Below are 22,892 nucleotides of genomic sequence, written 5' to 3' on the forward strand. Positions count from 1 at the left end.
GACCCCATAGACGATAATGGGATCTGTGTGCTTGTCGCACGCTGCACGAATCATGCGTGCAGAAAAGTAGATTGTGAAGTACTTTCCTGTCTGATTGATCCCTGCGAAGATCTGATGGCAAATACACAGACCCCATTATAGTCCTTGTGCTTTCACTGGCCCACCGCTTGCAGATGCGTTTGGTATTCTGTTCCGGGGAGTCCTCATGACTGTTTGATAAATCTGTCATATTATTAAACAGTCTAGTTGAACTTTACACCTCCTATTAGTTGGCTTAGTTCATGAAAGAAAAGTGAGCCCATATTTGGTACATTTTTTGGCTTATGGTGTCGCAACCTAGGCCATGTTCACTTACCAAGAAGCCAAACCCTTTCCCCACAAAATCACGCTATTTCTTGTAGAAAAGTCATAAAAGTATCTAAAAGTGCCTTGAAAAATGTCGTACAAGACATTTTAGACGGTTTTTTAGCAGAAATTACTCCAGAATTCTGGCATATTTTGCTTAGTAAATATTCCCCCAAGTGTTTTAGAGTAAGTTGACATGGGTTTTTTTGGACCGGAACCTGAGGCGGTTGCCGCCTCAGGTTACGGACCAAAATACGGGTAGCTGGGACTGGATGCTGGTGCACTGCACCGGCATCCAGTTGTGCACTCCGCTCCGGATTAGGCCCAAATGAATGAGCCTAGTCAGGAGGAGGGAGTGTCTTCAGGCCGTATCGCGAGGCAAATCCACCTGAAAGAATGAACATGTCGCTTCTTTTTTCCGGGACCTGGAACAAACGGCTCCCAGAAAAAAGAACTGACCGACTCCCATTGATTTCAATGGGAGCTGTCTTTTTGGTCAGGATTTTGAGGCGGATGAGGCCTCAAAATCCTGACAAAAAAAACCCCAGTGTGAACTTACCCTTAAGTGACTAGGAACTGTGAAGTACAACAAGTTATTGTCCTTGCTGTAAACGTACCATAAAGTTGGAAAGACTAAATTGTTGTTGTTTTTGTCATGTCACCAACATTTTTCTGTGTCAATTAATTTTTCTCAAAATAGAAGCACAAAAATAATCTAAGTATAGATATCTTTAAGGTCAAAATGATCCAAATAAATAAATAATATCATTTTGGGCTCTGATATAGAATTGGAAACCAGTTTCTGGAGCAATATAGGCATCATGCACATGACTGTAGTTTTTATTCTTTTCTATGGGCCCAGACATAAGACCACAATTTTTGCCACCATATATCCGTACCATGTTCAAGCGCCACAAATTATGAAGCATGTCCTAGTTTTTCGGCCGAATATCCCTTTGTGTAAACAGGGAATGTGCGGCTAATAATAAAGTATAGTGTGTAAGAGGAGAGACGATTGTTCGTGCCAACCCCTCGTGATCACTGCCACATGGGCTTACTACATCATCGATCAGCTGACCATATATTTACGGGCATACAAGTAGCCTCAGTTTATTAATACAACTATATATATGATTATAGATGGACATTTAGGTAACAAAGACAGACAGAGGAATTTGGGTCAAAAGTAGCGACTGTCCATCCAAAAGTGAGAGATTTGGGAGATTTGGATTTAGGGGTAATTATTTGGAGATTAATTATATGTGGACCTCTCTCTGGAAGATGAGTGGTTAATTACCGTGAAAGGCTGGAATCTGAGATAGTGTGCAGAGAGTCAGCAGCTATATATATCCTCACTGTAACCTGAGTCAAGGATTCCAGGGGGAAGAGCAGATCTGAGTTTCCAAGACAGGCCCTGCCTGGACAGATCTGGGGTTACGTATCTACCGGACAGCCTTCATATCGCTGTCGATTTCTGCCAGAGAAGAGGTGAATGGCATTAAAAGGAGTTTGAGACCTAACCACAAACAGCTGCTACCCTATAGAAGGTGAGATCAGACATGGCCATGATGTGTCCACTCTCCTGGACTCACGCTCATCTGTTTTATTGCAATGGGTGTTAAAATAATGCTAACTGGGTGGCCAAGAAAGACAAATGGGTTAAAGAAGTAAATAAGGAATAAAACTTACCTTAATGGCTAATTTTCAGGGTCACTGACACTTATGGTTATTCTTCCATTGGAACTTGGGCTTGTTTTAGGGGTTTTGCTACTTTTTCCTTCATTGCTCCGCATTTATTATTGTTGTGCACCATTGTTATATTGACCTGTTACCAGTATACCTATTTTGCCATATGCACATCCTCTATTGATTGGCTTAGAAAATGCACCCAAAATTTTTTTTTTAATGAACACTGGAGCCCTCTACCTAGAGAATTGCAGCAAATTTATGAACCAGCTTAAGACATTTTTTAAAAAAATTTTCGCAACAAAGTAAGCCATGTCAGAAAATTGGCAGAAAAAAAAAATTATATATATATATATATATATATATAAGCCAATTCAGGGGGCTTCACTGATACTCGTGTGCTGAGCTTCCCCATTTACTCTACAATTCATACCCTGTCACTATATTTCGGTAGTACTCTGTAAAAGGTGCCCATTACCAAGAGCGATGATCTCACTAGGTAGTTAAGACCTCGACGTCACAGCGAGGCATTGTCACTAAAAAGGATCTGTCAGCAGATTTCACAATACAAACCGCATGTATTATTTACTGTATCTTTTAGACCTGCTGAGACTCGTAGACTAACGTTGAGAATCCATGACAGAATGTGCTGTCTAGTCCTGATAGTAATATGAGCATTTATGAGTCCAGCCGAGAGAGTTGGACTTATAAAATGCTCATCTAGTTACAAGGGGCTGACCATATAGTTATTAATAGTATAAGAACCATATGTACTGCATCGTATAATGTATCACAAAGTCTGTGATACGTTGGTAAAGTCAACAACTGGATTCCAAGAATGGGAGCCTTTGTTTGGATTGTAGCAAGGAATCTGCATGTGTGGAAATGAGGTAAATGAAATACCACTGGCTGATTTTATTGCGTCCCAAGGTTTATGGTTGCATTTATTATTATGGTCAGAAATGTTTTGTTTTGATTGGATTTCCGTAGGTTACCCCCACTAAGGGTTCCTTCATACGGAGGAATTTGCAGATTCCGCCCTCGAATCAGCGTCAGAGTCTGGCGCCCATTGTTTTCAATGGGAGTCAGAGATGGCAGCAGGATGCTACAAAATAAGCATTCATGTGGGCCTAACCAGTAGCAGAACCCCTCGAGTGAATGCCGCTGTCCTGTATTGGGATCCCGTTTTTGGTAACCAGTGGCGGGAAAATTAGGAATTCCTGTTCATTTTCCACTGTGTGAACTTTCCTTAAGGCTTCATGCACATTTTTGCAATCTGAGTGTCTTCCAGGTTGACATCCATTTTTTTTTACAGTTGCATTGTTTACAATGGGTGGCCTATAACCATGAAACAGATCTCAATAGGACACGCTGTAAAATAATTAGAACAGACACACGGAGTAGAAAAAAGTTGTGTGCATGAAGCCTCATCCCTAGTTGCAGGTCATATCTGTATTTTAAAAACCATAAACTTTTTATACAAGTTATATATTAGGTATCACGTATACTGTTTGGAGTACATGTAATGGTTTGTTTAGATATTATTAAGGTTTTGGGGGGAATGCCTGAAAAAAACTGCAATGCCTTTGTTTGTTCTTCATGTTATGACTCTCCACATGAGACAGCCCCGGGCTGTGCGGGCAACCAGGTGGCTCAGTGTGTAGTCCTGATTCCTCACAGTGCTGGGGTCATTGGGCTCAAACCAGCCATGGACAACATCTGCAAGGAGCTTGTACTCACAGTTTGCTCTGAAACATCCAAAGAAATTATGTAGAGAGTTGAGATTGTGAGCCCTGCTGGGTACAGATTTGTTGTTGTGGTTATGACTAAACACGGCGCGTCTCTGGGGAAATATTACATCTTGTTTGGGCTGAAAATTTCCAACATGTTAGGCCTGGTTCACATCTGCGTTCGGGATTCCTTTCAGTGTGTCTTCTTGGAAACCTAAACCGCATAAAAAAGCAGTTACCTTAGGAAACCACCAGACCCCATAGACTATAATGGGGTCCATGTGGTTTCCGCACAAAAAATGCGTAGATAAAGTGCTGCCTCCAGGACCTTTCTCTCCACATATTTCATGCGGAGAGGGAACGGAATGGCCCGAATGCAGATGTGAACTGGGCCTTAGATATACGGGTGTAAATAATCAGAAAGAAGGGAGCAGCTTATCTACACCAGAACACTCCAAAAATGTGACATAATAGTGTCAAAAATTAGTAAGCCAACTACAAAGCGGTATAAATATTGGGGCAGATAACCCCTGAGGTGGCAAAGAGTGCGCCTCCTTTATGACAAGGTGTACTGAATAACCATTAATCAATTCTAGTTTTTAGATTAGGTTTTAAGCATGCAGCAATACAATTTATTTATATAAGAAAGAGGTTTTGTGAACTTTACAGATTTTTTAAATATTTTTAATATTTAAGCATTTTTTTAAACAGTCCCACAAGGGGATTTGAGTATTCATTTCCAAGATCACCAGTACAATATACTGCAATATTGTAATTGCTATGTATTCTACATTTTAGCAGAGCCTAATAGGCACTGTTCCCGGCAGGGCCTCATAGGCATCTATACATGACAGCCTGAAGGCCATGGTCAGTGGCGTAACTAGGAACCTAGGAACGGCGGGGCCCCGTGGCAAACTTTTGACATGCCCACCCCCAACTAACTCCCACCGAAGACCCAGAACGAATTCCTGCGCTCTCTATTATGCCCCATAGTGGCCCCTGCACACAGTGTTATGTCCCATATTAACCCCTACACACAATATTATGTCCCACTGTGGACACCCATAAACAATTATTATACTCTGGGGTCTTTTCAGACCCCAGAGTATAATAATCGGAGACCGAAGGGGGGTACCAACATAAAAAACACTGTTACTTACCTATCTCCGGCTCCGCTGTAGTCCTCGGTGGTGTCGGCCATCTTCCCAGAATGTCACATGACCCGGGACGCAGGCCCCGGTCATGTGACGTCAGGGAGAGTCACATAAGTAGGTCCGAACCTGCCTGGAGAGGCAAGTAACAGTGTCCGTTATGTTACCTTACCTCCCCTGGACCTCCAATCATTATACTCGGGGGTCTGATAAGATTCACGAGTGTAATAATAGTGTTTGTGGGGCCCGCGGTGTCACTTACCGATCCCGGCTCCTGCCAGGATTGATAAGTAAATAGGGCCCTTTACCAGCTGGAGTAACTGTAGCCGGTAACAGCCTATTAAGAAACGAAAAAAAACACAGCTGCTACGCCTGCTACCCCGGTAGTTATGCCACTGGCCATGGTTATGGTTCCTCGCTGCCATGGCAAACCCTTAAAGGCTGGCAATTTTGTCATAAGGGCTGATAGGTTGAGAGAAGGGGCCTATCCCCTCTCTAACCACTTTAATGTCGTGATCATGTTTTTGGGGGATAAAATGACAGAATCTAAGTCTACTTCAGCAATGTACCAGGCACAGCTTCCTTACTATTACAGCATTGCGTATTATCTACCCACTTAGAGGGACGTCGCAGTACAAAGAAATGGAAGTAGTTGGCCATTTAAAAAATTTCAGGTTCTGCTCTGTTCTGTTGTCACGGAGTTGGATAGGACATACTCCGTATCTTACAGAATGGAGCATCTGAAACCCCATCGGACTGCATGCTCAGTCGTGTGTGAGAGGTTAAAGTTTGACAAAAGTTCTGATACCTTTTAGATAAATCAGTCAGATCAGGATGAAACAATAACCTCAAACAGGAAACGGGAATTGTACGATAACAAAAAAAACAAAAACAGTAAGAGAGATGACTAAGAATAAGCCGTCCATCAATAAGACTAGTCACTTATTGACGTGGATTTCATATCTGCACAGAAAACATCTAAGTCATAGAAACCACTGCATAGATTCCCAGTAAAATTAGTTGGAGAAAGATTTCAGATGAATTTTGGCTTAGAATACGCATCGAATCCTCATGAAAAAAAATAATGCCTGGTGAAATGTTTGTGAGCTTGCAAATCTGTCAGCAGTCATTTTCTGTTCCCTGTTCGAACAACATGTCAGCGCATTTCAAGGAAACCGAGCCCGGGCAAGGCATCCAGTTTCTCCATCGGTCCCAAGGTTTGATAGGATCATCCACTAATAATCAACTCCTTGCAATGCAAATCAACACCGAATATTGCAACGTGTAGATATGTCTCTGCTGCTGTAAGGCTACACACTACAATGTTATGTGAGGACATGGAGAAAGCAATGTTATTACTATAATAGTGGAAGAAACTTTACTACAGATTCTAGGAGCCAGTCTGACAGTAAGGACGGTATTAGATACAAAGACTTCTTCTCAACCGTACTTAGACTCTTTCTAAGCCAGATTTCACAGTGCGATGCAGAGCACAAGCCAGGGGAAAATTGTTTTAACAGCATGTCATTTCATTGTTTGCCAGCAGCACTGCCCATATTACACAGGGGCATGTACTGCCAGTGAACGATGGTTTTTTTGGCTTGGTGAAATCAAGTGGCCAGCACTATTATGAGGTCTTTTCATGTTCTCAAAGATATGTGATATTACATACCACATAGATGTGTGATTTCACATACTGCTAGAAAGGCAAAAGTAAGATGAATTCAGCACACTGTCAGCGCTCGCGATATGTGCCCCAATGATGGAGATATCGGAGCTGTTACTTTCGCCACCGATGTCAGAAGGGCGGGCCTTACAGCCTAGCGTCATTGCTGGGCTGTGAGAAATGTCCACCCTGACAGTACAAGGCTATGGAAGAGTACTGTCGGAGAAGATGGGGGAAATTTGCGTACCTGACAGCCCAGCGATGGAGCTAGGCTATAAGGCCAGCCTTTCTGACAGTGGGGAGATATCGGTGCAGAAACTTTAAAAAAAATCTGTGTCTTTCACAGCCATGTCAGTAAGGCCTTAGACTGATTATTGGGAACGGATAAAACCATTTTTCACAACCGTTTTGCACCTGAGTGGTGACGTTTTCACAGATTTCTCATACATTTGAGTGAATTAAGGGATCAATGTAAACGTCCAAAAACAGAATATGACCTATTATTGGATGGGCTGTCAAAAAAATCGGTCATTTGGATAGCCCCTATTCACATGAATGGATTTTAATGCCACTTTTTGTCAGCCAATTATCATATTCATGTGAATGTAAGCTAAGAAAACGAATCCATATCGACTAACAAAATATCAAGGAAATTTGTAAGAACTCTGGCTGGCAAGCTTGTGGGATTTGTCTACTACGTACACAATTTAAGTCCCCAAATACACGAGGAGCCAGCAGAGGAGAAGGAATATCTTTTTCCAATCCAAAATACTGAAATAAAATATAACTTCATCCAACCCAAAATGCTTTACTTAGGTCTTTATTTAAAAGATTTGGACCATTTGACTGTTGTAGGTAGCCGGCATGTATTCTAAGGCTGAGTTCAGACGGGGGTTTTTGGTCTGGAATTTGACGCGGAAGCCTCCTCAGATTCCGGACAAAAAAAACAGTAGCTGCGACTGGATGCCGGTGCAGTCGCAGAACTCCGCTCCAGATTAGGCCCAAATGAATGGGCCTAGTCGGGAGGGAGTGTTTTCAGGCAGACGTCCGCAGCTGAATCGGCCACGGAATCTGCCTGAAGAAAGGGCATGTCGTTTCTTTTTTTCTGTGATTTCAATGGGAGACATTTTTTTGGTCAGGATTTTGACACCGATCCTGAACTCATAGTAGAAATACATAGTAAGCTGCAGAATGCCTTTTATTACCAGACTGGCTGCCAGACACTTTGGTCTCTAGTCCCGCTCCTGAATGATCTTCTAGGCTAAGGCCCCATGTAGCGGGTGACAACGAAAAAGCGCTTTGGGGAAAAAATGCTTTGGAAAGCATTGTGGGTTGTCACTGAAAGTCCACAGAATTTTCCTCTGCAATCTTTCTGCATCCATTATACCTATAGGGAAACCGGCGGCATTTCCGGAGGTATAATTGACGTGCTAATATTTCCAAAAACGCAATGGTTTTGGAAATTGTAGCATTTCTCTGCTGATATTTTTCTGCAATGTGATCTAGCAAATCCCATCCACTTTGCAGGGACTGTAACACACCATGCTGAATACACAAAGATGAAGTACGGTAATAAAACGTAATAGAGTTGTCCCAGTATACAAATGACCACGTTATTTTACAATGTGTGGACATTATACGGCATAACATATAACCTTATTACGGTACCTATGCATTCATAGTCGGTATGGGCTAAGGTATTGGCTTTATACACAAGAGCTTGATGTACGGGCTGCTACAACCAGGGAGGCACATTGCCAGTCTGACTCATTTATCACTATAATTATTATGGTGGATGCTTTTGGCATATTGTACCTTGGACTTTTGCCTGGCTGGCTATAAATCTCAGGATATGTTCCCATTCACTGTGCATAGAGACTTCCTATCATTTCTCAAGTTCCTGTTTTACATATACCATTTCAGTATAGGCTACTATTATTGTAGTGTACCAGGTACATGGCGATCATCGCGTTCCATGCGTCACTGATTTAACACCGGGGTCCATCAGGGTTGTATCATGATGTTCCTTATTTTGACAGGAAAAATACTGATAAAGCTCCAGATCTACAGTCGCATTTCATACCTTTTAATGTACGCCATCTTCAAGTTGTAAAGAAGAAAAGATTTAATGTTAGAAAATTTAGCATTATAATAATATTATTAATATTAATATAATTGCAAGAACAGTCAAACCTGCGTGCATGCCGGGAAGGGTAGTTTCACAGCAGATGACCCCTGGGATAGGCTATTATATATACTATAGACTTATGATACTGGCACTGCCTTGGACAAACCTAAACCTGCCATTACACATCGTATGCCAAGTGACTAGCGTCACTACCAGCATGTATACATTAGCAGGAGTCATGCAGGACAAACCTGCTGATCTAACACTAAAGACCTATCCTAAGAATAGACTATCAAGATTAGAAAGTTGGATGAAATCTAAAGTGAATTAGTCAAGTCACCTTTTCTGCCCTGAGGGTTGCAAAAAATAAAGGAGTGGAAAGTTTAACGGGGTTCTATCAATGGGTAAAGTCATTTTTAACTGAGCACATCCTTGCATAGCCTTTAGAAAGGCTATTCCACACCTACCTTTAGTATGTAAATTAGCTCAGTAGTTTTTGAATAAGTTCATTTTATACATATGCTAATTAGCCTTCTTCGTGCACCCTGGAACTGTCTGCGTGCACCCTCTGCTATTCTCTATGTGTGTGAGAGCAGAGAGAGGAGTCATCAGCACAGCAGCCTCTGCTGTACATACACATAGAGAATAGCAGAGGGTGCACACAGAAACCTCCAGGGTGCATGGAGAAGCCTAATCAGCATATGAATAAAAACAGACTTATTCAAAAACTACTGACACAATTTACATACAAAAGGTAGGTGTGGAATAGCCTTTCTAAAGGCTATGCAAGGATGTGCTTAGCTAAAAATGACTTTTCCTAATGATAGAGCTCCTTAACACTGGCCATACACATTAGATATCAGCCAAATTCTCCAGGTTCATCGGGATTGTCAGGCTATCTTATATGTTTGGAGCCCTCCAGACTTTTCTTGGACAGTAGATGTTGGGCAAGTTAGATCTCAATATCCCAGATCATTGACATGGTCTCCTCTCATGCCATAGATACACAGGCCAACGACCAAAAAACTTTTTCTTGAGTAATAGGCTATTTCCATGTATTTTTGTGCGCTGAAACTGAAAATGACCTCCAAATTTGTCTATCACATCTCAGATTTAGACAAAAGCCCCGCCCCTTTTTCATTATTGGAAGCACGTTTAAGCCAATCAGAGCTAAGTTCTATTTTACGTATCATTATCTCCCAATATAATTACACATCTAATTCATTTACCAATCATCGTAAGTCGATTGGTTAAACGCGATTTTATCCTGGCTATATAAAGCCACGCAATACTGCATAAGGGTGCATGCACACTACGTAACGCCGGGCGTGTATGAGAGCCGTACACGCCGGCGTTACAGCAGGGCTGCCGAACACTTCCCATTCACTTCAATGGGAGCGCTCGTAAACGCCGCTGTTACGAGCGCTCCCATTGAAGTGAATGGGAAGTGTTCGGCAGTCTGCCGTAATGCCGGCGTGTACGGCTCTCATACACGCCCGGCGTTACGTAGTGTGCATGCACCCTAAGGTCTGTTTCTGCTTTATTATAGTTTCATTCAGTATTTTTTTAAATGGCATCCCATGACGTTCGTGGTTGTGTTACATCTCCAAATTCCTTTTGCTATGTATGTGGTGAATTTACTGTTTAAAAAAAACAGCGGCCTGTGTCTGAGTTTGTTAAGAGAGTGTATTTTGCCTACTTTGGCATTAGACTTGGAGATGAAGACAAGACTTGGGCACCTCACAAAGTGTGCTATATTTGTGTTGAAGATTTGTGAAGATGGTTGAAAGGAAAGAAGAAAGCTTTTAAATTTGGCATCTTGATGATTTGGAGGGAACAAAGAGATCACCTTAATGATTGCTATTTCTGCTGCATTGAAGTTAGTGGTTACAATTCCAAGAACAAAAAGAATATTTTGTACCCAAACCTTCCATCTGCCATTCGTCCAGTGCCTCACAGTGAAGAAATTCCTGTGCCTCTGTATTGTTAGAGATGCCTTTGGATACAGATTCTCCCGAAAGTGATGGACAGAAAGGTGAAACGGATCCAGAGTTTGAATGTAATTTGCGCGCTCAGCCCCAGTTGTTCTTCCAAGATGAGTTGAATGACCTAGTGAGGGATCTTGGACTTAGCAAAGAAAATTCAGAACTACTGGGTTCACTTTTACAAGAAAAAAAATCTATTGGTCGAAGGAACGTCAGTGTATTTTTATAGAAAGAGAGAACTCAAGTTTACTCCTTATTTTGAACAGGAAGAAAACCTGGTGTTTTGTCATGATGTCCCTGGATTGATGACTGATTTTGGTATATAGTACGTAGCAGATGCATGGAGGCTCTTCATTGATTCCTCCAAAAGAAGCTTGAAAGCTGTTCTGCTCAATAATGGCAACCAATACGCTTCTGTTCCTGTTGCTCATTCTGTGCGTCTTGAAGAAAGTTATGAAAATCTTCAACTAATCCTAGACAAGATAAAGTATCTAGAACATGAATGAGTGCTCTTTGGAGATTTAAAGGTACTGTGCATGCTACTAGGTCAGCCGTCAGGATTTACTAAATTCCCATGTTTTTTGTGTCAGTGGGACAGTAGAGCTCGTCACCTTCATTGGATAAAAAAAGAATGGCCTGTTTGTCAATCCCTTACTCCTGGAGAGAAATGTTCTGAGGAGGAGCTTGGTTGATCCGAAAAAGATTTTGCTCCCTCCTCTTCACATCAAATTAGGCATTATGAAACAATTTGTGAAAGCCTTACCTAAGACTAGACCATGTTTCACATATTTGAGAGAAAAATTTCCTCACCTCTCAGAAGCGAAACTTAAAGAAGGTGTTTTTGTTGGGCCTGATATCCGAAATCTGATGTTTGATATTAACTTTGAAGTGACGATGACAGAAGATGAAAAGGAGGCATGGAACGCATTCAAAGATGTGGTATCCAAGTTTCTTGGAAATCACAAAGATCCAGACTACGAAAAAATATGCTGCAAAAATTTCAAAATCTAGGATGTCTAATGAGCCTCAAACTTCACTTTTTGAATTCGCATGTGAGATTTTTCCCTGAAAATCTTGGAGCAGTTAGTGAAGAACAAGGCGAACTCTTCCAACAGGATATCAAGGTGATGGAGAAAAGATATCAGGGTCGTTGGAACGTTGCAATGATGGAAGACTACTGCTGGTCGCTACATCGAGACCAACCAGAAAAATCGTACAAGAGGAAAGGCAATGTACGCAGTTTTACTGGCAAAAGAATTCGAAAATACAAACAGATGTAAAGTAATACCATAAAGAAAGTAAATAAACAATGTTCATTATAAATGGATGTTACATTTTCAATTTTTCTATTATAAATTTCATTTGTTGCGCGTGATATCCGAAATAACGGTTGAGGCTAATTAGAAAAAAAAACGGTGGGTGATACAGAAAAACTAATTACAGATTAGTGATCAGCACCTAAAAAACAATTAAAACCACTTTACCAGACAAATTTTTTTTTCAAAAAGTGTTTTTTTTTGTCGGCCAGTGTTACACATGCATGCTCTTCTGACTTGAGCCTATCTCTTCCAGTAGTCGGGTGAATCTCATGTGTATAGCCAAGCTTTAACGCATATATCATCTTATATAATCTGATGCTTTACATTAGAGCGAAAGCTGGGTAAGTGCTTCACAGGATTGAGTGAGTGCATGAGTCTGCTCCCTCTACATGTATACAGAACAAGTCGTACATGATAGACATGACAGGAGTGATTGAGAGAGCAAGATCATCATCTGTATGACCAAATGAGACAATGACTGCAAGGCAGAGCTTCTCCTTAGGGTTAGGGTTTCCTCAATGCATAATGTTGTCAGCTACACAAAGCTGGAAGGCATTATGTTATGTTCCAGTCACTGCACAGAGATGTCTACCCTGGCACAAGGCGGCCTAATGTACACAAAACCTAGGACATGAACAATGGCGTACCATTCTTTGGCCTGTTGGATTGTCTTTCAGTTTAGTTTTTGACATAGTTCAGTTTGGGAGACTTTAGGAGTCTTTTACCCGCCATGTCTAATCTTACTATGGCATGTGGATGTAATATAATGAGCAGGTGACACTGGTGACGTATCCTATGCCCGAGCTTGAGTCATGGGTAACATCACAACACTTTAACTCCTTAAGGACCTTATTTTTTTCCTTTTTTAACAGTGTTCACCGTTCAGGATAAAAAATTTATTATTTTTATAGTATGGGTTGTTATGAACACATCAATGTCATATTTTATGGTAATAAATTCATTTTTAATGGGAGAATTATTTTTGTCAATTTTTTACAGTTTGAAAATATTGTATGTTATTTAATTTTGGGACTTATGTCAGTAGGGGGCCTGAGGGATAGTATAATAAACTGCAATATTTCTGTGTGGTAGTTTGTTATTCTATTCAGTCTAAGGCTATTTGGTAAGCCTATTATACTCTGCCTCTGATCGGATCCAGTAGGTCAAAGGGGTTGGTCCATTTCAAGGATACTATCTATACTGCTAGCTTATGTAAATTGAAGACTTTTCTTAAACATATTGCTTTAGAAATTTTGCTTTGTTTGCCTGCTATGTGACCTTATTCCTTCCATTGATTACAAAGCATTGCTATAACCACAGACTTGGGAGAGAGGACAAGTGACTTCACTTACAAAATGTTCAGCTAATTTGCTTGTTTGCTGATAAAGCCAAGTCTGTTATTTCTCTATGTAAACACACAGATAACACTGAGTAGGTTCTGTACAAGAATGTGCATAATATCTGATCTGCTTAAGTGTTGTGTGTCCCCATTCAGAAGGGGAGGAGAGAGAAGAAATACAGGAAGTGAGAAGCAGACACTGCATGCAGCCTGGCTGAAAGACTGAGATGGGAGAACCCCCTTTAACTCTGACTGATGTTGATATGACAACCTTAAAGGGGTTGTCCCATCTCAAGGATCCTATCTATACTGGTAGCTTATGTGGATTTAAGACTTTTCCTAAATACATTGCTTCAGCAAAACTGCTTTGTTTGGCTGCTATCTGAGATTATTCTCTTCATTGTTTACACTGCGTCTCCATAACCACTGACCTGGGATGATCTTATCTCTCCGCCCAGGATAGGTGATGTAGCTCCCTGCTCTTAGGAGGGAGGTGGAGCTGAGTGCTCAGAGCTTGTATTTCTGCGCTGTTTATCTCCAGCTATCAGTCTGCTAATTGAATTTTGCTGATAAGGGCTGAGACAGGGAGTCCGTTACCTCTGAATGTAATGTATACAGAGACCTAAGACGGAGTTTATTGCAAACTGACTCTTGTTCCTGTAGCATGTAAATTTGGGATTCACATCACCTATCAAATCCAGCGCTGCTACATCAGCTTCATATTGTGCATCTTCCAGTGATATTGTGCTAATTTATTTACAACCATCCCTCATTACTAACTGCAAACATGTTCTACTATGAAGAGAGATACCAGAGCTGGCTTTGTCTGGGAGACAGCAAGTGAAACCCTGCCCACCAACTCACCGAGAAAGCCAGGAAGTGAACAGAGCAGGCAGCCTGCTGGATGGTGAACAGGCAAGTTGGGAATACCCCTTTAAATAAGCACCCACATCACCATGGCAATGCATTGGCACCCCACCCTCTCAGTTAAGGGTTTGGCAATGCTTGACTAGAGACACACAGAAACCACTTAGCTGTTGCAGTCAGTATGTTTGTTAGATGGATGTAACTGGTGACAACAGTAATCACGGCTGTTGCAGCAATATGTCAAATATATGTCATAAGTGACACCTACTAGTGAGACTGTAGCTCATCCTGTAATAGTATAGTGTCATGTTAAACAGGACCTTTCACCGCCTCCACCAATTCTAGTTCTTAGCATCTGTTAATAGCTGCTGATCCACTGATTCCAGCACAGTTGGGATTTCTCTAGCCTCCACTGTTCCTGAGCAACTAGTGTAGGTAGTTTTGGTGCCTGGTGTGCTATTGCAGCTCTGAAATGTCAGGAGGGCAGTGTCAGGCAGGGGGTGTGACTCAGAGCTCCAATCAGAGGCAGCCAGTGTCAGAGCTCAGAGTCACACCTCTTGTCTGCTCCTGCCTGACAATGCCCTCCTGACAGTACAGGAGTCTATATAGAATATCAGGCACCAAAACTAACAGTATTGATTGCTTAGGAATGGAGGGGGCTAGAGAAAAAAAGCCAACTGTGCCAGAATCAGTGGAGCAGCAATTTTAATTGATTTAAAGAACTGGGCTTGCAGGAGGTGGTGAAAGGTATTCTTCAACTAACACTCATGCATGTTAAGTGGTTAGCAACTGTGGCACAAACAATTCTGGGGGGGTCCTTACAAAGACCTCATAGTACTCCTGCTGTTTCACCATAGTCAGGCTGTGCTACAATGACTTTTGCCTCTTGCCTGCCCCTATGTGCTACTGTGGGTCCTCATGCCAAAAGCCTACCCCACCCACACAGCACCACTCAGACTCTTTGAGGTCTTATAGCTACTGGCACAAACCCATTTGCTAGTCTCACAAAGTTGTAACTCGGCCCAGGTTGCACAGCTCCATTTTCTATGTTTCTGAATCTGCTCTGAAGCCCATTTGTGACACTGAAAGGGTCTGGCAGTGCCCCTGTGTATAGCCGATAGTTACACCACACATTCCAGCACACAATATAACATGGCAATTACTTGAGGGCATAATAAACACAACAGGTGAACAATCCACACAGCTTACTGTAAGAGGGAATAAGGTTACAAGTAGAACTAGACAGTGCTATGAGGAATATGGACTGTTAAACATAGACCAGCAGGCCTGTCTGTACGAGGCCCAACACAAATTATATAGGAATAGTTCTCTATCTGGGGACAACTCTATAAACCTAGCTAGCTCATTGACCTGAAATGTAACTACTAAATTCGATGCTAGCTCCATCCTTACCTCAATAAACCTCCTTCTGCTCAGCATGTTTACTCCACAATTATACTAACAGAACAGTGTGTACTACCGTAATGCTGCCTCATGCTACAAGTATTGTGCAAAATAGACTATCAGTGTGACAGATGATTTTCACCTCACTAAATTATCTCTTCAGACACTCACCATAACAACCTACACCTCCGATCACCTACCTGCCCCGACAGTCACCACCCACTGCAATAGACTTAAGTCAACCGTTATGCTCCAACCGTTGACTACATTAGATTTAATTGTTACATTCCTCTCATTGGATACACTAGCCTAGATTTACTAATAGTTAGCCAGTGCATAGTTAGGTAGTCTAAAAATGCACCAGATTTTTGAATAGAGGCTGGTGTCAGGCAAAATTTGGAACTGATTTAGAGGCAGCCCCACACAACATAATATACTTCCCAGAGCCCTCCCCATCACAGTGTGCTGCTCCATACTGGGCCCACACAGTATAATATGCTCCCCACAGTGTCCCCCATACCATATAATATGCTCCATGCTCCCCAGAGCCACCCAATATAATGTTCCACACTTGCCCCACACAGTATAAACTGCTTTACAAAGTGATCCCTCCCCCCACAGTATAATGCGCCACAGGAGTCCCACACAGTATAATATACTCCCAGAGACCTCTCCCCAGTATAATGCTCCACAGCGACCGCACACATTATAATATACTCTCCAGAACCTCACTTGAGAGCAACATACAATTTCTTCCACAGTGCAACTCTCATGTACTAAGTTCCACGATTCCAACGTGACCATAGACAAGTATATAACACATCATCATAGTACAAGTACACTGTAACACACGCTATAACCACCAACCTTACTATGCCAAGTTATGGTCTACTAACGTGCTACAGCCATGCTCTTACTCTAGTTACAGGCATAGTTTTGGCAGGATTTAACCCTTCCCAGGCTAAATGTTCAAGGTGTGCGTCCACACCATGTTACTAGTAAAAGTTGGCTGTTGATTGGCCAAAAGTGATCGCCAAGCCGAAACTATTCAGCACAACCATTCTTCTTTTTGGCCAACTAAATTCTGCCGACAGCTATTACAGTTGAACATTCTCAGCATTTCCATGGGCAAGGAAAACCTAATGTGTATGTCCAGATTTAGGCTCTGACGAAATCGGCATAAACGAAAACTATGATGTGGCTACTTCACATGATGCACCCTAGTAGTGACTTACAGACCCCATTGTCGTATAGCGGGGTCTGTCGATTACCACACTTTTTGATGGCTAGAACAGCTCTGCATGTTGTGCTATTCTTCTACCTGTCAATATGGCGTAATGAAAGAGCCTCTGACACATGTGTGAACACAGCCTTAGCAGTTACTTACTGTCATCTATATCTAACCCTTCTGCACACTTGAAAATGTCGCAACGCGTTTCATGCATATGTCACACAATGATCAACAAGTCTTAAAAGGATTTAGGAGGGCATGATTAGACACCAGATAAGATGTCTCAATGTCTCGTGGTCAAGTGTATGCAAGAAAAAACTGAATTCCAATGGACAATATTGAAAGGATCTGTTCCTGTCACGGGAGCATGTGACTATGTCGAGGGTTTCTGTGAAAGTGAGCCTGTTAATTATTTTTCCTTTAGCTGCATATATGCATTACATTGCAGTTTTTTCAATGCTGTTTACACAGTAAACCATTGTGGAATTTTAATCATTTACTTCTTCAAATAAAAAAAATACTAGTACAGTAAGGTTTTTGCACATAGTGAAGCAGTAGGATATGTGTGCAAAAAGCCTGAATACACACAGGACAGATTTGTGGGAAAACATCATACAAATATGCCATTCACCTGATCGACTCTTTAAGGGAAGTCTGTCACTGGAACCCAAAATATCAACCCAGGGTCAGGCTGAGGCCCCACATTGCAGAAACACAGATTTTTTTTTTTGTTCCAGATATGGCAGTGTTTTTTTGAGTCCAAGCCAAGAATGACTACAAAAGGAATGGCAAATATATAGGAAGTTCTTATACTTCTACCTTCTGCTCAATCTTCTCCTGACTTTGGCTCAAAGAACGGCAGCAAAACCTGCAACAACAAAAAACGCATTTACGCCACCTGGGGGCTCAGCCTAGCAGAGTTTTCCCCTTGTGAATATAGGCACTACAAAGATAATAGAGTTTTTGTCAATATGGAAATATTGTGTTTGGAGGAATGTTGGCTTTGAGGTTGCTGTGAAAAGATAAGCCTCCCAATACTATGTGCAGGCCTTACACCCCTCCCTACTTCCTCTGATTGACAAGGTAAATATTAGATGTACAGCTTCAAGAGCAAACTATAGATACATCTTTTCAGATAGGCCTATCATAATTCCTAATGTAAACCCTTCCGTAGTTAGAATCCAGGGGTGTAACTAACGGGGTAGCAGTGATAGTTACGCAAGTTTTTTTTTCTTAATAGGCTGTTACCGGCTGGAGTTTCTCCAGCCAGTAACAGACCCTACTTACTTACCGATCCTAGCAGGAGCCGGGATCGTTAAGTGACAAGCACTATAATTGGGGGTCTTTTCGGACCCTTGAGTATAATGATCGGAGGCCCAGGAGAGTTAAGGGAACATAAAAAAAAAAACAGTGTTACTTACCTCGCCGGGCAGGCTTCGGGCCTACTTGCGTGACCGGGCCTGGGTCCATATGCGTCATATGGCCGATAGTGGCGGAGATTGCAGCGGAGCCAGGAAGAGGTAAGTAACAATGTTTTTTTATGTTTTTATCCCCCCTGGGTCTCCGATTATTATACTCTGGGGTATGAAAAGACCACAGAGTATATTAATTGTTCATGTTTGTCCACAATGGGTCATAATACTGTGTGCAGGAACCACTATGGGTTATAATACTGTGTGCAGGGGCCACTATGGGGCATAATACTGTGGGCAGGGATCACTATGGGGCATAATACTGTGTGCAGGGGCCACTATGGAGAATAATACTGTCTGCAGGGGCCACTATGGGGCATAATACTGAGTGCAGGGGCTACAATGGGGCGCAATACTGTGTGCAAGGGCCACTATGGGGCATAATACTGTGTGCAGGGGCCAATAGTGCATGCAGGAATGGTTGGTTGGTCAAGGGGAGGGGGCCCATGTCAAAAATTCGCCACAGGGCCCCGCCATTCCTAGTTACGCCACTGTTAGAATCCCTAAGTCCCGGTTCACATCTGCAGTCGGGGAGTCCATCTGGGGACCCCCTCGAATGTAAGCCTAAAGAAACCCGCAGACCGCATGACCTATAATGGGGTCCATGTGGTTTGCGCACGAAAAATTCTGAGAGAAAGGTGCTGCTTGCAGGATATATTTCATGCAGATAGAGGAACGGAATGGCCCAAACCTAGATGGGAACCGGGTCTAAGAAAACAATGCACAAGTATTGGTAAACATATACTGTACAATTCATTCTTATATAACAGTTGGTCATTTTATGGAAATGGTCTCAGGTTTTGGAAGGATGGGTACATGAAGTGATGGGTAGCATCAGGAATTGAGTGCATTTTTCTGCAGAGAAAATATATCTCACCATTAAAGGGGCTCTATCACTGGTAAAAGTCATTTTTAACTAATCACATCCTTGCATAGGCTTTAGAAAGTCTATTCCACACCTACCTTTAGTATGTAGATTGCCTCAGTGGTTTCTGAATAAGTCTGTATTTATTCATATGGTAATGAGCTTCCAGCCAGCACAGGAAGTTCCCAGCAGCCTCCTCTCTCCTATTATCTTCTATGTGTGGGAAGCAAACAGGAAGCTGAGTCATCATCATTATCAGCAGCCTCCCATAGGAAACAATAGCAAAGGGGTGCACGATGTATCGTGCACCAGTCTAATTAGCATATGAATAAAAACGAACTTATTTAAGAACCACTGAGGCAATCTACATACTAAAGGTTGGTGTGGAATAGCCTTTCTAAAGGCTATGCAAGGATGTGATTAGTTAAAAATGACTTTTCCCAATGATAGAGCCCCTTTAATATCTAGTGCAATAGTAAAGAGATATTCCATGTGACTCTAGGTCCTTTCTGTGTAGCAGATCCCCTGTTTATTTGTAGGACAGGTCTGTACTTGTTTGGCTGGGTAAATACTAGGTAGACTTGGGTAAGTCACTGTGCTTTCAGCTCTTTCAATGAGCAGCATGAAAAGTGTTTGTAATCAGGGTCATTCCCAAGGTAACAGGGACTCAGCAGCCATGTGAGACACAGCGGCTCCTCTTACAGGAGTGAGGAGGAAAACAGGCAGAGGACTGGAGACGGAGACAGACTAACACGCACATGCTACACAGCCTTTCAAGACTCGAAAATAATTCAGGAATCCACACGAAAGGCACTCATCGAAAATCTGAAGGATGCGTTAAAATCCAAAGAGAAACTTGAAGAAGGCAGCCACTCTACGAAGACATCGGTCCAGAGGTAAAGATAAAAGATCTATAGGAGAACTAGCAACTAATACCGTAGAGAAAGATCCAGACGATAACGGGGAAAAGCTACGATCGGCGGTGGGAGCTCTTACTAAACTTTTACAGGGCTGAAATGTAGTACTAAAGTAGTCGAGGATGCAAAACTAACGCTTAAGAAAGGATTAGAGGAAAAGTTCATCAGACACAAAAGGGAAAGAGGGGCGATGAAAGGAAAGCGAGAGACGTCCATCTGTAGGACAAAGGGTCCAGCTACGGCACTGAAAACAGGGCCTGCCGCAGCACGGAGGAAGGGGGTGAGGGTCTTTGTATTGTGGATGAAGCTTTTCCCTTGTTAGGCCGGAGCCCTGCACTAAGTGCATGTCAGGCCCGAAAACTTTTTCATCTGTAAAGTTATGTTTAGCAATCCTCTTTCTTTGCAGATAGATTAAGATTGTTTATATCGACACGGCCGATCGTATCACATGACCTTTGTTGTTGTGGCCAATAAATATGTGCGCCCACTTGGTATATTTAGGAGTTTCTGTGCTTTATGCTATTTGTAGCTTTGTGAGCTTATTTGTACAGGACGTGTGGGGTTATACAAGCATCAGGTTCAGGACAGGGAGGGCAGCTTGAAAGCACGCCAGGAAATGTAATACAGTATATAGCCACTATCTGTGTCGCAACATACTCGGTTTCAAGTCTGAATACCTTGCGATGATGTCAAAATTATGCGTGTGGATAAAAAAGATGCAATTTTCGTCAATTCTACGGGTTAAAGGGATTGTCCAAAACTGTAAAAATGATGGCAAAGGCAAAAAAATTTAATAAAATAATTATTAGTTTCCTTCTGAACCCCCTTCCCCCCCATATTGCTTCTCTAATACTTAGTGCCGGTGTTTGTTTACTGGGCTTCAGCGCTGACATCAGATCATTGGCCTGTGTTCACATGTGGTAATGATTCTTTTCTTCTTTTAATCTAAGGATGGTTAGACAGAGCTATATCACAACTCACAGGTTTGTCATACATGTCTTAGTGGGGAATGACCCCTTACAGCAGGTTCCCAGAAGCGTCACGCGTTGTTCGGGTCAGTTGTGGTAGAGACGGACCACTAAAACAGCAGTTATAAGCGGAGCCCATTGACTATAACGGGGTCCATTGTTTTAAAGCTGAAGCCCCACGTTGCAAAAATTGCTGCGTTTTACAGTACCTGCAAGTGAACAGGATTCTGGCTAATCTCAGCCACACATTGTAGTAAAATAACCACAGCGGAAATACAGCGATGTACAAAACATTGGGTTTTTGGAAATCGCAGCATGTCAATTATACTTACAGATAAGCTGGCGTTTTCACGGTAGGTATAACTGAAAGAGAAAGTCTGCAGGGGAGAAGTCTGAGAACTTTCAGTAAAAAGCACTTTGGGAAAAAAAACACAAAAAGTTTCTGCCGCAGTTTTTCCCGCAGCGCTTTTTTCAAGGGATTCGCTCAAATTCTATCCACTTTGCAGTTGCTGAAAATAGGTGCATTAGGGCTCATTCACACGGGGCAAGAGGGGGCGGATTCTGACGCTGACTCCACCTCAGAATCCGCCCCCTCAAAATAATGGTCTATGTAGTCCGCTAACGTTCTTTTTCCGTGTTCATGTGGATTTCGCAGCTGAGTCAGCCCCGGCGTCTGCCTTGTAACAGAACCCTCCGGACTAGGCCCATTTATTTGAGCCTACTCCGGAGCAGGAAGCCGCGGCAGGTACATTTTGGTACAATTCTGATGCGGCTTCCCGCACCAAGAATCAGGACCAAAATACGCCATTCCGTGCCCCGTGTGAACTAGCCCTAAGGGTGATATTGGAAGGAGTGAGATATGGGTATTAACTCTTCACACACCTGTTTTCAGGGGATTTTGAGTAAAAAAAAGGCTGTGCTTCACTGCAGCATCTTAATGATGACAGTCTGTAGTTTTGATCAGTTGCCAATGGATACAACCATAAACGCAGGAACTTTCTATGGTCTGAGACTGGTCAAAAACCCGTCCATGATGTCCTTATTGTGGACAGATTATCAAGCAGGTATACAACATGTATGAGAAGATAACCCGGCCAAAATAAGTCCCAGACCATAGAAAGTTCCAGCAGTCATGGTGATATGCATTGGTAAGTGATCAAAACAAACATGTCACCTGTTAGATGGTTAGAAAAAAAATCATTAAATCTTATTTCTATTGGTATACAAATCTAAACATGGTTATGTTCATGGGACAACCCCATTGAAGCTATCCTCTGTGCTATAGGGTTTCTTGCCCTTGTTCCTATTTCATAGAGCAATGCGTGCTTCCGATTGTTATTACCCTTACCCAGTGACAAGCATCTCATCTGTGCGAGTATCCTATAAAACAACAGGTGATTGGAAATCTGGGAGGGTGATACTGGGAGGGGGAGGCGTGAGATATTGGTGTTAACTCGTCACACCTGGGGGGTTTCAGTACAAAAAGGGGCAGCTTTGCAGTGATAACATGAGACAGAGGTGTAACTAGAAGCTCCTGGGCCCTGATCTGTAACAGGGCCCCCAGTTATCATGTGCTGTGTATATGTGCTGTGTATAATACTATATAATGCTCTAATGAGGCATTTGGGTCCCATCAGTCTGCAGGACCCGATAGTGACTGCTATCTCTGCACCCCCTATGCCCCTCCACACCGCTGTTTTTAGTACTGCAGTTCTATGTTGCAGGTGCAAGCACACAAATAGCTGGAACACTATAAGTGACCCAGAAAGCACCATTAACCCTTTGCTCTGCTGATCAAGTTCATCTCTTGTCAGTTCCT

At 42.3% G+C, this 22,892-nt stretch overlaps 1 protein-coding gene across 2 annotated transcripts in view; it reads left to right on the forward strand.

Annotated features, from left to right (window-relative positions):
* The first annotated feature begins 1,769 nt into the window (after positions 1–1,769).
* The window catches only part of USP2 (ubiquitin specific peptidase 2), a 58,938-nt gene continuing 37,815 nt past the window's right edge, over positions 1,770–22,892 (forward strand). Inside the window, exon 1 of one of the 2 annotated variants that reach the window (XM_075277720.1) lies at positions 1,770–1,892. The gene's annotated coding sequence lies outside the window, so the exon portion shown is untranslated. Of the gene's footprint in view, positions 1,893–19,876; positions 20,085–22,892 lie in introns of those variants that run through there. The other variant, XM_075277718.1, reaches the window with a different exon arrangement.

Source organism: Leptodactylus fuscus, chromosome 6 (assembly GCF_031893055.1).
Source record: "Leptodactylus fuscus isolate aLepFus1 chromosome 6, aLepFus1.hap2, whole genome shotgun sequence".
Taxonomy (NCBI): domain Eukaryota; kingdom Metazoa; phylum Chordata; class Amphibia; order Anura; family Leptodactylidae; genus Leptodactylus; species Leptodactylus fuscus.